We start from the raw sequence: 19,031 nt of genomic DNA on the forward strand, positions 1-19,031 counted from the left end.
AAAAACAGTATTTGACAACTTCAGGAGGTATGAAACATGGAAAACAATACAAGTAACAATTAAAAGAAAGACTTAACGATTGTAATCACAGACTATATGGATTACTTAGGCAATTTCAATTAAATAGAAGAACTCAATGAATACGGGACAATGGGGGAATATGAGGAAAGTAATGAAAAACAGGAGATTATGTGAAGTTTAGACGAGATGAAGTATTAAGCTGTGTCTGGTCGTTTAAGATTAGATCTGGACTGCGAGGTAGATGATGTTAATATCCAGGGCTTCCAGCAGGTTGAGTTTATGTCCTTTGTTTGCTAAGTGAAAGACATGGTATTATGGCTGGTAGCTGTGACCCTCACTCAGTACATTCTCAGCAGATGTGGAGTCAGAATTCTGCAACCTCCGGCTGCGTTCATGTTCAGCCAGCCTAGCTGCTACGTCTTTGCTGACTGATAAATGTAAAACGTGTCACAGTCAGAACAGGTAATTTTGTGTACCCCACTGTTGACAATCACTGAGTTTATCTTTGCTTCTGAGAATAAATCCCATAGTTGCAGGGCTTCAGGTTTTTGCTACAATCTGTGATACCTCTCCTCTACTTCTTGTAGACGGTGGAAGTGCCAGCACAATAGCTAGAAAAACTAGTAAACGTGCAGATTCTCACGCTTTCAAGCTCCATTGATTTATTAGCGTATGGTCTTTTGGATTAATGGCGCACTTAAAATCACCGGCAAATATGTGAGCATGGCCCGTCGCAGACAGTGGTATTATCAATTCTTTGAAGAATTCTACTCGCTGCTGTCTTTCCCTGTTTTTGAAGGCTGATAAAAGTTGATTGTTCTGTTGTAATTTACTGCGACCGCTACGCCTCTGCTGTTAAGAAGTTTTTCAATATTACGGACTGTGATAATATCACAGGTAATATCGCAGTTCTTAGTTCTTTACTGGAACCGGTGTTAGTTATTGCATTGTAGCCTGTTAGTGGTCCAGCCCGATATGTTACTTTTTACAACATTACAACTTGAGTATCTGCTGCATATGCGGGATGGTGAGAAAGTCTGGAAAGCTTGGAAGGGTGTTGCAGTGTAGGTTGTTTTGAGAAATAATTGTTGAGAAAACACTTTGATACGTTGCACCGCCTTCGAGTAAATTAGCATTGAAGTTAGCCCACTAGGCCCTTCGAGACCAATTTCAAGCGTCCCGCGAGATACAATTAAAGTCAGTTGTTGTCATAGCGTAGATAAAAGCGCACGAAACTGCTCAACCTTTAACTCAGGTTCGATCCTTACTACCGTCTCATGTCCAATGTTTTTATCGCTCTCTTGTTCGGTTTAAGGAAACCAAAGGAAGTAGACGCTTGGTGGCACTGCCTCTGGCGGGCTGCTTGAATTTGCGCGCAGCTGAGTGATTGGCTAACTTCAGTGCTAATGAACTCGGAAACAGCGCGACTCATCGAATTTTTTTTAATTATTATTTCTCAGTGCAATCTACCCTGAGACACCGTTACAAGCTTTTACAGACTGTTTCTGACAACACTGAATAGCGTCCATGTGGTTCTTCAACTAGGGAGTGCGCAGTATCTTGTTAATATTCGCTGTTGCAATCAAAATGGCTTGGTTCAAATGGCTCTGAGCACTATGGGACTTAACATCTGAGGTCATCAGTCCCCTAGAACTTAGAACTACTTAAACCTAACTAACCTAAGGCCATCACACACTTCCATGCCCGAGGCAGGATTCGAACCTGCGACCGTAGCAGTCGCGCGGTTCCGGACTGAAACGCCTAGAACCGCTCGGCCACCACGGACGGCGGTGTTGCAATCCTGTCTACTTATAATTCTATCATATTATGTTGAACTTTGTCTCATTATATATCCAACTGTATATCTCTCACCTTCCTCTCTATATTTCTTTCTAGATGATGATGATGAAGTCCCATACTCCGTGACAGAGCGTAGGGGAAAGATGCGGGAGACCCGCATCGCCCTACTAGGAAAGGTCCTAGTGGAGGTGGTTTGTCATTGCCTTCCTCCGACCGTAATGGGGATGAATGATGGTGATGAAGACGACACAACAACACCCAGTCATCTCGAGACAGGGAAAGTCCCTGACCCCGCAGGGGAATCGAACCTGGTGTCCCGTGATCGGGAGGCGAGAACGCTACCGCGAGACCACGAGCAGCGGACATTTTCTTTCTAATGTTCGCAGAGTCCCATTTAATAGAAATCTGCGGCATTATGAGCTGTTTCTCGTGCTGGGGAATTTCGTTTTGTATTAGGTTCTTCTCTGTTAAGTGCTTGTGTCGTTTCATCAGTGGTCTCCCTCATCATAGTATTGATCTTCTTCGTCATCAGGCCAGTCCAGTGAATGAACGTCTTTCCGTTTCCCTTTTTCCTCTCTGCTGCTTCTGTTGGGAGTTTATCGGTTTGTGTTTCACTTTTCGGAGTCAGTTTTGCATGTACGGAGGTCCCTAATTTTTCAATGCCAGGGCCTGACGATTCTTCCGTTGAATGTTTTGTATCCCGCCTGGAAGGCTCCTGTAAACTGTAGGGTAGGCCGAATGTAGGAAGCGAATAGGAGCAGGAAAAGGTGAAGTACTAAGGAACGGCGTATAAGTTAAAACTCTTTTACTGGTGTATGAACATGCACAAATTAAAATATTACTGTACTTTGACTGGGATGAGCACGTAGGTGCGAACCCGTACAGGTACCAACTCTAACAGCTACTAGTAGTTAGACAAATTATCATTGGAGTAACTGAAGTAACAAAGTCTGTAATGGCTAGCCCCCTATGAAGTAGAAGCTAAGTTGCTTGGTCGTCGTCTCGGAATCAAATGGATCGAATCTGAAGCGGCCCTCGTAGAGCTGCATAGCGCCGGCTAGAGGGCGCTGTCGTCGGTGTCGTAGTGCCAACCTAGCAGAGCGCACCTACGTTGTGGCATCGTAGTTATCGATACCACAGAATGATTTCTTCTACGCTTTTTGGTTGCTGCCGTTTGTCATGTGTCGTTCATTTCTCTCTCTCTCTCTCTCTCTCTCTCTCTCTCTCTCTCTCTCTCTCTTTTTTTTTTTTTGCAGTGCAACTGCTTGACCCTGTCTCAAGGTGGGTATAATTTTGTGCGCTCAATACCGGTCACTGGCAGGGCACCTGAGCACCTGAGTGAGCTGTTGCGCTCAACATACGCAACGTTGCTATGTTCCTTTTCTGCTGGTTGCTTGGATATCGTGTTCTCTTACCTGTCTTCTGGATTGTTTGTATCCATCCGAATGGCCGCTGTTTGCTTTCGCTGCCAAGTGTCCACCTGCGAAGCCGTGGCCGATGGTCTGCGAACTGCCGCAACGTGTGTCAGCGGTAGCTGCTACATAGGGTTTGGAACTGCTGCGTCACCGGTCGGTAGTTGCGTCACTCGTCTTTGCAAACGTTGAGCGAGAATATGTCCAGTCGAATAAAGCCAGCTCTCGTTCGCGGTTCCCCCTCATATATTAAGAGCTTTATACCCGAAGACATTGATATAAGACGATACTGAACACATCGATTTTAATCTGCTGCACACCACAGAGAAACTGAAATTTATAAGCAGCGCACTACCTCCCGGCAACGATGCTTATAATAGTTCCATTAGGCCTCAACACAGTATCAATTTGCTCGGGAATTATTTCCAGTGGGAGTTCAAAAACTAATTGTTGTAATACCAAATGCGGCATGGGTTACTTTAGCCTGACCAGTAGTGCCATTAGCCAGCCGCAGTGGTAACACCCGTCCCCGTCAGATCACCCAGTTTAAGTGCTGTCGGGCTGGGCTAGCACTTGGATGGGTAACCATCCGGTCTGCCCGGCGCTGTTGGCAAGCGGGGTGCACTCAGCCCTTGTGAGGCAAACTGAGGAGCTACTTGATTGAGAAGTAGCGGCTCCGGTCTCGGAAACTGACATACGGCCGGGAGAGCGGTGTGCTGACCACATGCCCCTCCATATCCGCATCCAGTGACGCCTATGGGCTGAGGATGACACGGCGGCCAGTCGGTGCCGTTGGGCCTTCATGGCCTGTTCGGGAGGAGTTTAGTATTTTTTTCTTTTTAATAGTGCCACTCGAATGTTTAAACCTTAAACTGCATCCACAAAGTTCAACAATTTGATTACATTTCACAGCGTTCTTGAACTTGAGGAAAACAGTACTTCCGCAAACCGATTAGTGCACTCCAATGATGTCATCACTTGTTAACTTGACCGACTCCTACACGAATCTCTCCACTTCAAATGAATTAGGTCCTGCGAAGGCATTACCAACGTAAACTTCAAGGTATACTTCCTTAGAGAGATTCTGCCATTACCAGTTTCTACAGTTAGTCGATGTTAGTAGTTGTGAACGTGCTACGGCGTTGAACTCCCCAGCTACAGCAATCGGTCAGCAGCAGCGACGGCGTAAACGCAGCACACCCGCACAGCTTGGTCGTCGAAGCCCCAAACTGGAGACATTTCAGTACCATGGTACTGACAGGAAGATCTCAGACGGGGTCTCCTTATTTTAATAGAACCTCATTATGGGCAGAGGGTACTACAGATGTTCCCAAGCCACAGCAGAGGGATCGCTTTTAAAACAGAAAGAAGTGAAACATGGTATCGCTTCTGTCTCAAGATAGAATGTACGGACACGAATAGCTAAAATAATGACAACAAGAGTTTAGTGCTGGGTTCTTCATACAAGTAAGACATTTCGTCATTATATACATTTTGCATCATTTTTTACACTTTGACAAATTCGTTGTTTGCCACGGCAGCTAGAACGTGGGTAAGGTATGTTTTCTTCGTTATAGAGATAAGTTGCAAAATGAGCAATTAGTCGAGCAGCAATTAATTCTAGAGGGTATTTTAGGTGCTTGAATTGCAATGCAGTAGATTGCTGTAGTTGCCAAGAGTGGTGATAAGCTTCACAGTGATTTTAAGAAAGCGTTCCAACCTTTTAGCCGTTATTCGACAGAAAGTAAAGGGAAGCCACTGATGACGGTAAACATTCACTGAAAGATAACCGGGCGAAGTATATTTCTGCTGTCGATAACCAGTGAGAGGGATTGTTTGTTACTTAGAAATTTAGATAAAAATATTACCCCAATGCCGTGACCAGGATTCGAACCTGGGTTCTTGCGGCCACAACGCAATGTCCTAACCACTAGACTACCACGGCAGGCAGCACCAAAGTAGTCCAGTTGGGTATAAGCCGTTTTTCTGCAGACTCCGCAGAACCAATGACCGTGGCTATGACGTCACGAGCAGTTCTCTGGTGAGCCGCGGCGCTTTCCCCGGACCAGCACTCGTAGGAAAGAGCGAGAGCGTCACGGAATACGGGTAACGGTGTTGTCTTTCTACTTTCCCTGAGTGCCAAATTTCCAAAATTCACTTTAGAAAAATGAAATAAAGTGAAAGGAAGGCTAGTAAGGTAAACGCTTCTTCGTGCTCCTTCAATCCGCCCTCTTACATTGAAAGCCCCCTACTCCTGTCTAAATTTAATAACGTGTGTAACTGGTATGACCTCAGTGTTAATGCCCTGTAAATATATTCCTTCATGTAAAAAATTTTTACTCAGGAGTCAGAAATAACCCAATCTGTCTTCTGTTAGATAGATGTTCCGAAGTGGGGAAAACATTCATAGCGCCACGAGGGATATGAGGGGAACCAGAACAAGATTTTAAGTAATGCCAAATTACGACCAAGAGGTCCGAACATGCTAATACAGCCTGAAAATATAGTGCATCATCTCTTACAGAGAAGATGCATGCAATGGAGGTGTAAACAGTACAACACTGTTTAGTACAACACCTATTCGTAACAAGTTTTAATCACAATGGGCACGCATATCGTTCTCAGTAGCTCAGACCTACCGCGTACTTGCTGTAAAATGCGCGAAAAGAAATACTCAGTAAACGTATCGTTTGCTGATGCCAGCTTATCTGAATAACGATTCCACTAGGGCACACGTATTGAAGGAGTTGCTCTCGCATCAACTACGAATTCCGATAAATAAAGAGAGATCACATGCAATTTGACTACTAAAACGTGATAAACTTATAAGTGGCTTCGGGGAGACTAGTTACGGCGAATATGAAGCAGCCTTTGATTATTATTCACTAAGCGAACACATACACCTCCCTAGGGACCACCTGTAATAGAGTACCCCGTGTCTTCAAAAACCAGAACAAAAGGCACACCACAAAATCTCAGATTCCTGTAAGAATAGTAAGCAAGTGGAATAGTAACGAGAGGCATGACCTATATACTTAGTTGACATGCCGATATTGAGCCTTGAACATGGAACAATGGCTCTCGAGCGGAACAGCAGATTTAACCTTGGTCTCAAGGGAAGCACATGTAGACAGCGGAAAATCATGTGCAGTAGCTCAGAAATGGCCTTTGAAGTAAAATGCAAAGACATCTCATCTTAACTAACAGAGCCATGATAGTTGCAGGGATCGTCCACATGATGAGAAGTACGCGATTAGCCCCAGCACTTACAGGAAGAAGAACAGTACATGCTTCAGCTTCATTCACATAGACAACCTAAAAAGTTAAGCACCGTATTACAGGTTCATCAGCAGGGTACAACATAGAAAGTACAGCGCAGAAATACGCTTTCACTATGTATCAAAAGATGTCACTTGCGTAGCGGAAGAAAACACTGCATAGAGGGACTTTGCACCTCACCAGCAACCTGTAACTCACTTTAAGATAAAATATATGAAAGTCTTTTTGAAATCGAGAGCTTGCAATCATTTTGTTAGCTTACAAATCGTATACCATAATGTGAGCAACAAAAAAACTCGTCGGAAACCAATCTGTTTCAGGTCCAGCTTAAAGCCGCACACGGCCCATAACACTGACGAATTGTGGAGCTCTCTTCATCAATATGTATTCTTCTTTTTTTAAAGTATAATTTTACTTCCACGCAAAATTTTATGTTATTCATTTCGGCATTAGCCTGCCTTTTAGAAAAGAATACGGCTCTGTATCTTAAAAACAAAACAGCATTTTTGGACCACTTTCTACAAAGGCCACGTATACATTATAAATGATCATGTGGTACATGAAGTGGAAGTAGCTTTCGCCATAAAGAATGAACTACACCAGAAATTTGTATAAAATCATTTTGTGTGTTAGTCCCATTCATTATGAACCAAAACAAAAAAAAAATGAAATACCGAGATTCCAACCGTCTTTGAAGCGTTCATCATGGAGGTAACTAACGGCTAGATTCCTCTCCTGCTGCCTCTCGTTTTCTTTCATTTTTCCGGGAAGGGGGGTGTAAGGGGGGGGGGGGGGTGGAGGCGGGGCTAGTCGTCAGTGTTCTGAATGGTTTGATGCTGCCCGCCACGGATTCCTCTCCTGTGCTAACATCTTCATCTCACAGTAGCACATGAAACCTACGTCTTCAGTTATTTGCTGGATGTATTTCCAACATCTGTCCTCCTCTACAGTTTTTGCCCCCTACAGCTCCCTCTAGTACCATGCAAGTCATTCCCTTATGTCTTAACAGATTTCCTATCATCCCGTCCCCCTTCTTGTCAGTGTTTCCCGAACATTACTTTCCTCGCCGATTCTCTGGAGACCTTCCTCATTCCTTACCTTAGCAGTCCACATAATTTTTAACATTCTTCTGTAGCACCCCATCTCAAATGCATCGACTGTCTTCTGTTCCAATTTTCCCACTGTCCACGTCTTGCGGTCAAATAATGCTGTGCTCCAAACGCACGTTGTCAGAAATATTTCCTCAGATTAAGACCTGTGTGATACTAGTAATGTTCTTTTTGAAAGTGCTAGTCCGCTTTTTATGTCCTACATGCTCCGTCCATCATGGGTTATTTTGCTGGCTAGGCAGCAGAATACCGTAACAACTGCTTCGTGTCCACCCCTGGTAGCTGAGTGGTCAGTGCGACAGAATGTCAATTCTAAGGGCCCGGGTTAGATTCCCGGCTGGGTCGGAGATTTTCTCCGCTCAGGGACTGGGTGTTGTGTTGCCCTAATCATCATCATTTCATCCCCATCGACACACAAGTCGCCCAAGTGGCGACAAATTGAAAGACTTGCACCCGGCGAACGGTCTACCCGACGGGAGGGACTAGTCACACGACATTTACATCTACTTCGTGACCACCAGCTCCGATGTTAAGTTTCTCGCTTTTCCGTTTCTGATGCTTCTCATTACTTTCGTCTTTCCTCATTATACCCTAAATCCATATTCTGTGATCATTAGACCGTTCATTCCATTCCTGTAACTCTTCCTCACTTTCACTGAGGATGACAACGCCTTTAGTGAATCTTAACACTGATATCCTTTGATGTATAGACTCAACAGTTTGGTTAAAGACTACATCCCTTTCCTACACCCTTTTTAATCCGAGCACTTTGTTCTTTGTTTTCCGCGCTCACTGGTTCAAATGGCTCTAAACACTATGGGCCTTAACATCTGATGTCATCAGTCCCCTAGACTTAGAACTACTTAAATCTAACTAACCAAAGGACGTCACACATATCCATGCCGGAGGCAGGATTCGAACCTGCGACCGCAGTAGCAGCGCGGTTCCGGACTAAAGCGCCTATAACCGCTCGGCCACAGGGGCCGGCCCGCTCTTACTGTTCCCTCATAGTTCTTGTACATATTGTATATTACCCGTTTTTCCCAGTAGCTTACCCCTATTTTTCTCAGAATTTCTAACATCTTGCACCGCTTCTCATTGTCGAACACTTCGTCCAGGCCGACAAATTCTATCAAAGTGTCTCGATTTTTCTTTAGTCTTGCTTTGATTATGAACCACAAATTCGGAACTGCCTTTCTAGTGCCGTTGACACGCTTTCCCCAAAGTCTGATGATATTTAGCCACTCTCATACATCCCATACACCTACGTGAATAATCGTTTTGTTGCCACTTTCCCCAAGGATTTTATAAATTTCGATGAAATGTTATCCATCTCTTCTCTCTTATTTGATTTTAAGTCTTACAAAATTCTTTTGAATTCCGGTTGTAATAGTGCTTCCCCTGTCTCTTATATGCAGTCTTCTGTTTCTTTGTTCATCACGTCCCCCAGACAAGCCCTCCACCCTACAGAGGCCTTCGGTGCACTCTTTCCACCATCCTCACCTCTCCATTTAACAGCCGAATATCCATTGGTTCTTAATGTAACCGCCCTTGCCTTTAGGTTCACCTAAGATTATTTTCACTTTGCTATATGCTGTGACAGTCATTCCGACAATCATTTTTTTTTCGACTGATTGACATTTTTCATGTAGCTATTTCGCCTTAGTTTCCCTGCGCTTTCTATTTATTTCCTAAGTGACTTTCTAACAACAACAACTGTACATATTATAAATTTTTTTCTTTCTGAATTTCGAGAGATTAATGTAAGCAATGTTTTGAATTTCTTTTTCTTTTCGTATCGTTATGTTAAAGAAACTATAAGCAACTTTTGAAATGAATATTATTATTATGTTAGATTTCATCCTTATCACTGACCTAGACAGGGTCCTTACCACATATTGTGCAACCCGAGTATCCCGAACTGAAAGTTTAAAGTTAGTGTTAATGAGAACTATCAGCAGACAAATCTATGCTATAAAGATGTTTAAAGTTCTGTGTGTTAATGCAAATGTTAGTAAAGAACAACAGTTTGATTAAATTGGAAGATAAGTTTTTGAATTGAGCTAGCAATGACAATTAATTTGAGACAGAAAGAATGATAGTTAAATAATCCAGAAGTGAGACAAAAGAGTAGTAATCTATAGGTTAATAATTCTGAGTGTTAATTTACCTTCAGTACTTAATAGTTTCAGTATAACGACCATAACAGTTTCAGGGCCCCCCCTTCTCTTGTCCATTCTTTCAAACCTTGAAGTGTACTGATCAGATTTGACCAGCAAAGTTAAGTTCCATATTAAACTTAAGTGTATTAGTGTTTATCCATTCTTAATAATGACATTGTATGTGTACTTTCAAGATTACTAATTCTAGGGTAATCTATGCCCGATTTCAGTCTGATCAATATACAAAATGCAGTTCGTAGTAGTCATTGCAGTGTGGTGTTGTGTATTTATAGCTCGTCCAAATTAGTACAAAAGGAGAAAACTTTAGTTCAGTGGATTTTTCCGGTTCCAAACTTTGCCATAAAACGCAACATTACTACGTGTTATTATGCTTGTACATGCACCCACTTGTACAAGGAAAAACTCACTCAATGCCTAATTAGTCTGGCGACCGTATTATTAATCATTGGTAGTATCTACTGTGTGTACTTCTTGTCCATGCGAACGAGTAATTATACTTTACATTTGCTTGACGCATCACTGTAGTTACTGACTGGATATAAGTCCGAATTGCTTCCAATTAGGTACACGCGGTCAACTTATGTACTAAAATCCTTGTTTATAAGGTGAAGCCCGTGAACTTATTACAGTACAGGCTTTAAAGAGCTAACGTACGCCCGAGCGGGCGGTAGCGTTACAAGTGGCTTCCCGGTGACAGGACATCCAGTTGTTGTCGGTTACAAATTAACGTAAAGACCGAACAGTGGATGTTCAGTGGCACGAATAGCAATAAAATTCAGTAAAATAAACTGCAGTGTGAGTCAAGTATAATAGTGTGGTGTAATTGGCATTTGGTATGGACAGAAACGTAGACGTTTATGTGCCAAGCGAAATTGAGAATGCGGCTAGCAGTAGCAGGAGTTTACGCGGCCAGATAACAGATGGCGTCAGCGGAAGACAATTGGCGTACATACAATACCATGAACACATCAACGAACAGATTGAAATGTCGAGATCGTCTCGAACACAGCAAGGGACAAAACAGGAAGAAGAGGGTGACTTTGTAGATGATAGTGGGTACGTGAACGAATCCACTGACATGTTTGATTCACCACAGATAAAGAAAGAACCGAAAGAAACTTTTGAAGTAGGATCGGAAAACACAGATTCCGTAGAACAAAATAGTATGAAAATTTTAAGCATGAACGATTTATTTGAACAATTAACCAAACAACTTGCAGGACAGACTGAGCAACTAAAAACACAGAGTAATCAGCTTCAAAAACAAGTCGGTAATCAGGTTAATCAGCTTAAAACACACGTTGACGAGTAGCTCAAAACCCAAAGTGATCAGATTAAAGCACAGGTCGAAGGACAGGGAATTAAAATTAGTAAACAAATAGAACAAGTAGAACAAAAAGTGGGTAATTTAAGTTCTGTGGTAAATACTCTGAAATTTGAAATTGATACCATTAACAAAAATATGGATACTATGCAGGAGGAAATTGGTAACATTAATAGTAGATTCGATGTTGAAATTCTCAACATCCAAGAGAAAGTAGAACCTCTGGTTGAAACTAAGGTAGACGAAAAAGTTTTCGGTCTTAAAACTGAGATAGTAAACGGATGTCAACACGGGATATCACAATTGAAAAAGGTAGTTTCGGACATTGAAAGAGATTTAGGTGAAAAAGTAACCGGATGTGTTCAAAATTGTACGAAAATTCAAGGCAAAATTTTCGATCTGGAGAGTAAAATTAAAGATAGGCCTGGTGTTGTCTGTAATGGCACAAAAATTACGAAGCTATTAGAAGGTGAGGAACGCTTCGATCCAGCCAAGAAACATAACGGGTGGCATCCGTTAGATTTCATAAAAAATTGTGAGAGAGTATTTCCTGAGCACTTGTCTGATCAGGAAAAGATAAATGTAGTAATTAGCGCCTTAGCAGGTGACGCTAAGCGCTGGGGAATCAATTTGAATACCGAACGAATGACGTTCGAAGAATTCAGGCAAAGATTTACGGAAGAATATTGGTCTGAACAAAAGCAGGACCATTTATGGCGCGAGTTTATCATGGCCAAACAGCATGATAACAGGGGCAGGAATTCTTTGAAAGATTTCTGCGAGTATTGGTACAGGAAATTGACGCATTTAAGGGGTACAAGATCAGAATCAGAAATTATCTGGGAGCTATATAAAAAGCTTCCGGAGGATTCAAAGAGGTATGTAGGAAGCAATCATCGTAGCTTCCAAGCATTTCTAGAAAGGGTCGAAGACGAAGACCATTGGCGCGCAAGTCGTGCCAATTATCAAAACGTTGGTAACCATAATAACCGACACAATGACGAAAGAAATGACGGCGATGGATTTCGCGTCAATGTAATACAGAGAGGAAGAGGCAGAGGAAATAATCCAGGTCGCGGTAGAGGGAACACCGCGCAAAATAAGAACGACGCGGGAAACTAATTTCCGCGAACGTTGCGTGCCAAACGGAAGCAGACAATACATACCGGCCCCAATTTAAGAAAAGATACCAAACCGACCGTAATGTAATGAGACAGGCTAGGGACAGACATGGAATGACGCAACGTGTTGTGGCGAAACAAGCGTCAGGTGCGAGCCAGAATGAGTCATCTCTGCCGCACAGAGCGCTACATGTTAACAGGCGAGTGGAGCATCAGAGGGCAACGACCCAGCCTAGCAGAACATCTGTTCAGAGAGAAGCCGCTAGCAATACGGCAGCAGTAGGTACGAACGTAGCTGTAAGAGCTGAGGAAAATTTTACAAGTGATAATTCCGTGGCAAAGGAAACAATAAATGAGACTGTGAGTACACAGAAAGTTGCGGTTAGCAGTGTTTGCAATGAGGTAAAAGGCGAAAATGAATTAGCAGAAGTAACTGATTGGCGTGTGCAGATCGACGATCTGTACAAGGGCCTAAAGCAATGTGAGTGGGAGGATTTTAAGAAGGAGTATGAGGTGAGGAAATTAGTTGGTGGAAAGAGAGATAGTAGGGACGTCAATAAAGTGATGTGGCCCAAATTTGAAGAGGGGAGAATAAATAGCGCCGCGCAAAGTACGCGTGCTGCCGATAGGAGGAAGGTTAATGATAGGAAGGATTTGGAGGATGAAATCCTCAGCATTGACGAAGAAATAACTTCTGCTAACAATCCGCCAATAGTACAAGCTGCTACTGAGAGGCACCGTGGAGAAGGGACAGATGATTACCTGAAAGTAATTAAAGTCCACGAGGATTACACTGAATATGAAGCCACAGTAGATGTAAATAAAACTGATGATGAGGCCGTTTTGCCAAAAGAGGAGATTGAATTAAAATCCAAGCCTGACGACAATACTGAGGAAGAACTTAGTGCCTGTTTCAGAAAAGCTTTTAAGTTAGAACCTGATAGCGATCCGGAATGGTCGGATTCCGACGATAGTTCAGATGATGAAAGGTACGCAAATACAAACAAAATTGAATATTCTAACTTTACCTATTGTGCAAAAGTAGCGTACTTAAGTGAATCTGATGGTGAGGAAGAGAGTAGTGATGACTCTAGTGTAGATGAATTTTCAGGTGTAAAAGAAAGTGAATATACTTTTACTGAAAGAGGGTATGAGAAAATCAGTGAAAATAAAGGGGATGCAGTTAATTGCGATATTGTACCTAACGATGACGACATATCAAAACAAAATCCAGACGTTGAAACAGAACAAAGAAAGAAAGAACCACCCGACGACTCAGGGTTTATTTCACAAAGAGTTCAGGTAATTAATGACTTTGAACTCCCGGAACCAAAGAAACTGCCAGATATATGTGAAGTGAATGTTAAAAGCATATCTTGGGACGATGTTATTGTCGACCCGGATTTGCTCAAGGAAGACCACGGTAATGAAAAACATTCGACGATTAAACAAACTATAATACCAGTTGAAATTTATAATGTGAAATTGCAAGTACTTCTTGATACTAGGTCTCAGATGAGTGCAATTTCCCAGTCATTTATCGAATACATGTGTGATAAGCCTGGGCTAGTAATTATGTCAGTAACAGGTGTAAAAATTGTTGGTGCAACTGGCAAGGCTAGCAAGCCGGTAAAGAACCAGATTTTGGTTGAATTTAGTATAAAAGGACAAAACTTTGAACACGATTTTTTGGTTGTGCCAGACTTGAGTACTGAAATGATTTTGGGAATAGATTGGTTGGATAAAGAAAAGGTTATTATTGATTGTAGCCAGGGAGTGGTCAAAATTAATAGTACATTTAGGAATTTGGAATTAAATTTTGAGGAAATTGGGAAAGTGTTTGATTCAGAAATTGATTCTTTGTTGTTGGAGATCGACCAAGGGAATGATGGATTGACAAACAAGTATGAGGTGTACCATGTCCAGAGATTATTAAATGAGAGTGACGAGCAGGGGCATGGATTTAAGGGAATGGTGTGGAGGTTAAATATATTGCAGCCTACCATCCTGCAAGCAACCCGGTTGAAAGGTACATGCGAGAAGTCGGGAGGTTGTGTAGAACATACTGCAGTCACAATCATAGAGCCTGGGGCAGATTTATATCGGATTTTGAGAATGTCATGAACACATTACATCATGAAACTACAGGATTCCCACTGGAAGAAATTTTGTTAGGCAGAAGTAGTAAAAGTTTAATTGAAGAAAAACTAGAGTTTCCACCTTGTACAAGTTTGGGAGTGGATCAAAATAAAGAATTGGTGATAAAAAGGGCAAAGCAAAAAGCTGAATCTAGATCTAAAAGACACAATAAAAATCTAAAAGTTTCAAAATTTAAAATTAGAGATTATGTTCTTTTAAAACCCCACAAAAAATCTAGTGAACTAAACCATGAAATTTCAAAATTTAAATATATTTATAATGGACCATATATAATACAGAATATTCCACACAATAATGCTTACTACCTGATCTACCCAAAATCCAAAAGACCTTTAGGTGTAAGAAATATTGTGGACCTGAAACTGTATGTTCCTAGGAATGAGTAATTGTGCTGTATCTTATGCTGAACCCAAGTTATTCTAAATGCAACTAATCTTTGTAAATGTCTGTATACCCTTGAAAGTGTGCTAATGTAGTTATGTGAGTTTCAGATTGTACTGTAACTGTAAAAATGTATGGAGAAAAGGACTGAAAAGAAAGCATAAATGCTATCAGCCAGATAAAAGATGGGACTGTCAAAAATGAAAATGGGCAGTGTATGAACCATAATATGAAGGACTGCCAAATACCAATGAGGGCAGATAAATAGTCTATGGAAAATTGTAAATGTAATCCAGGGGATGTGACAATATGAAGTGAAAAGGACTGCCCAAATCCGCATAAAAGGCAGCAAATATGTGTAGTTAATTTTCTGAATGTATGTGTGTGTTTTGTTTAGTAAGTAAGGAAATGTACTGCTATTCAAAGCAAGCAGCAACAAATTATCTTATAGTGTATACGAAATATGCATTTGTTTTTGTAGTTAAATGTTTGTATTCCATAATCTGAAATTATTTCTTTGAGAAATTTAGAAAAAATGATTAAATTACTATTTTAATAATGTTATGATTGGAAGTTGGACTGTGCAAAAGGCACTTGAGTAAATGACAAGTAATTATTCTTGATATGTTAAAAAAGTGTAAACCTATATACAGTGAGTAAAAGGAAATATGTAGTGTAAATCTTTTTGGACATTTAAGTAAAGATTCGGAATCACTGTATAATGGTACGATTTAGTGTTCCCATAAAATTTAGACTTAAGAAATTTTTTTGGAAACAGGGGCATGTGTAACAACAACAACTGTACATATTATAAATTTTTTTCTTTCTGAATTTCGAGAGATTAATGTAAGCAATGTTTTGAATTTCTTTTTCTTTTCGTATCGTTATGTTAAAGAAACTATAAGCAACTTTTGAAATGAATATTATTATTATGTTAGATTTCAAGTAATGTGGTAATCAAAGGGAAGTTTACTTAATGTTGAAACTCTTGTAAGATGTGAAAATTGTAATTTATACACCTGGTCCATACGTAGGAAAGGTATTAATATATGTTGAGTAGAAAACCTGTGGTGAATACCCTACCTGTAGGGGAGCGGGAAAAGGTGGAGGCAGGCGAGTGCGGGAAAACGCACACTGCCGCGGTTCGGCATAACGGGCTCAGTATTACAGTCGGAGTTGGGCATCGGTTAGAGGAACATGTACCGTATCGAGGAGGCTATCCAGGAAAAGTGAATTCCATTGAGCCTTGGATGTGCCGATCCCGACGACTACATTGCATGGCTATATTCTTAGGCACAAAATTGGAAAGATTACGACGCTAAGAAGAAGGAAAGTGCCGATGCAGTGAGAGCCTTAGCCGTGCTTGTATGTGTGCTGTGCTTCTCGCTATCTCACTGCCCGCCATCCGCCGCACCGACTTGCACAGGTCAAATATTTAATTCATCTTTAGAATTCTGTGTGGACCAGTGTCGAAAATGTTTCTAACTGTTCAATAATAATGTGACTTTTACCAGAATTGCCCTAACAATTAATCATCCTTATCACTGACCTAGACAGGGTCCTTACCACATATTGTGCAACCCGAGTATCCCGAACTGAAAGTTTAAAGTTAGTGTTAATGAGAACTATCAGCAGACAAATCTATGCTATAAAGATGTTTAAAGTTCTGTGTGTTAATGCAAATGTTAGTAAAGAACAACAGTTTGATTAAATTGGAAGATAAATTTTTGAATTGAGCTAGCAATGACATATAATTTGAGACAGAAAGAATGATAGTTAAATAATCCAGAAGTGAGACAAAAGAGTAGTAATCCATAGGTTAATAATTCTGAGTGTTAATTTACCTTCAGTACTTAATAGTTTCAGTATAACGACCATAACAGTTTCAGGGCCCCCCCTTCTCTTGTCCATTCTTTCAAACCTTGAAGTGTACTGATCAGATTTGACCAGCAAAGTTAAGTTCCATATTAAACTTAAGTGTATTAGTGTTTATCCATTCTTAATAATGACATTGTATGTGTACTTTCAAGATTACTAATTCTAGGGTAATCTATGCCCGATTTCAGTCTGATCAATATACAAAATGCAGTTCGTAGTAGTCATTGCAGTGTGGTGTTGTGTATTTATAGCTCGTCCAAATTAGTACAAAAGGAGAAAACTTTAGTTCAGTGGATTTTTCCGGTTCCAAACTTTGCCATAAAACGCAACATTACTACGTGTTATTATGCTTGTACATGCACCCACTTGTACAAGGAAAAACTCACTCAATGCCTAATTAGTCTGGCGACCGTATTATTAATCATTGGTAGTATCTACTGTGTGTACTTCTTGTCCATGCGAACGAGTAATTATACTTTACATTTGCTTGACGCATCACTGTAGTTACTGACTGGATATAAGTCCGAATTGCTTCCAATTAGGTACACGCGGTCAACTTATGTACTAAAATCCTTGTTTATAAGGTGAAGCCCGTGAACTTATTACAGTACAGGCTTTAAAGAGCTAACGTACGCCCGAGCGGGCAGTAGCGTTACAACTTGTATTTCTGTATTCCTGAATTTCCCTGAACGATTTTGTACTTTATTCTTCCATCTATTAACTGAAGTATTTCTACTGTTATCCATGGTTTCTTCGTAGTTATCTTCTTTATATTCGCTGTGTTTTTCCAACTTCTCTGATTGCCCTGTTTAGAGTTGTCCACTCATCTTCAACTGAACTGCCTACTGAGTCATTCATTATCGCGGTATCTATAGTCTCAGTGAATTTCAAGTGTATTTCCTCATTCAGTAGAACTTCCGCAATCTTTTGCCAATGTGGAGACCATCATGACACTTTTTCAATTACAAGCCATACATCCTGTGGATACACGTATGTGTTTTTAATGCTGTGGCTTCCATTGCCTTCCGCATCCTCATGCCGTCGATTAATATTGACTCGTCCGTCTTTTAGGAGCAGTTTCCCATCCAAAGGACAAGAGAATGCCCTGATCCTCTTTCCGCTCTTCCGCCTTCTTTGAGAACGCCATTGGCAGAATGAGGATTACTTCTCACCGGAAGTCTTTGGCCGCAATTGCTGGTGTTTTGTGTTTACAATTTAAGCAGTGGAAAGGCCCGAATCCGACATCGAACACTTTTTGATTACTAATCGAAAGTGTTACCCCTAAACCAAGTGTCCGCTGTACACTGTCTTATTTCGGTTGTCAGGTGGCTATCGATGTCCCAGTCTGGTATCCCCTTGGAGAATTCTTAGTTTGATTGGAGGAATACCAGCTTGAAGCATCCCAGTCCAGTCTCTGCTTCGAACTGTATAACTGTATCCCAGAATGTGACCCCTGTAGCGCCTTGATAACCGAAGTGAGAGAGTATATGACCATCAGCAAAATCCACAAGTCAGTCGCACTGAAGAGGATCGCTGTAAAGACGCTCAACGCGTCGGAGTTTTAGTTGTTTTTAGTGTTTCATAATGACTCTCACTAATACCTAAAATGATTATTCAAAATACAATCGAACACTTTAGCTGCAAGTAGGCACTGATTTATATCCATGGAACAATCTGAAAATTTGTGCCAGACCGGGATGCGAACCCAAGTCTCTTGTTTACTAGGTAGTTGCGCTGACCACTATGCGTGCCGGGTACCGCGGTGAGCAAACCGGCACAGACTCGTCAGACCCAAATTCTGAACTTATACCACACACTACTGACGTAGTGCCCATATATACAGGGCTATTACAAATGATTGAAGCGATTTCATAAATTCACTGTAGCTCCATTCATTGACATATGGTTACGACACACTACAGATACGTAGAAAAACTCATAAAGTTTTGTTCGGCTGAAGCCGCACTTCCGGTTTCTGCCGCCAGAGCGCTCGAGAGCGCAGTGAGACAAAATGGCGACAGGAGCCGAGAAAGCATATGTCGTGCTTGAAATACACTCACATCAGACAGTCAGTGCAACGACACTTCAGGACGAAGTTCAACAAAGATCCTCCAACTGCTAACTCCATTCGGCGATGGTATGCGCAGTTTAAAGCTTCTGGATCCCTCTGTAAGGGGAAATCAACGGGTCGGTCTGCAGTGAGCGAAGAAACGGTTGAACGTGTGCGGGCAAGTTTCACGCGTGGCTCATGCCACAACTGGAGACCGACAGCGCCGACTTCATCTTTCAACAAGATGGTGCTCCACCGCACTTCCATCATGATGTTCGGCATTTCTTAAACAGGAGATTGGAAAACCGATGGA

General features: G+C 41.4%; 1 non-coding gene across 1 annotated transcript; it reads right to left on the reverse strand.

Annotated features, from left to right (window-relative positions):
• Nucleotides 1-5,106: 5,106 nt before the first annotated feature.
• Trnah-gug (transfer RNA histidin (anticodon GUG)) lies at nt 5,107-5,178 on the reverse strand. Its single transcript has one exon. It is a non-coding gene; the product is annotated as a tRNA-His (tRNA).
• Between the last annotated feature and the right edge of the window lie 13,853 nt (nt 5,179-19,031).

This window comes from Schistocerca cancellata, chromosome 2 (genome assembly GCF_023864275.1).
Source record: "Schistocerca cancellata isolate TAMUIC-IGC-003103 chromosome 2, iqSchCanc2.1, whole genome shotgun sequence".
NCBI classification, from domain to species: Eukaryota; Metazoa; Arthropoda; class Insecta; order Orthoptera; family Acrididae; genus Schistocerca; species Schistocerca cancellata.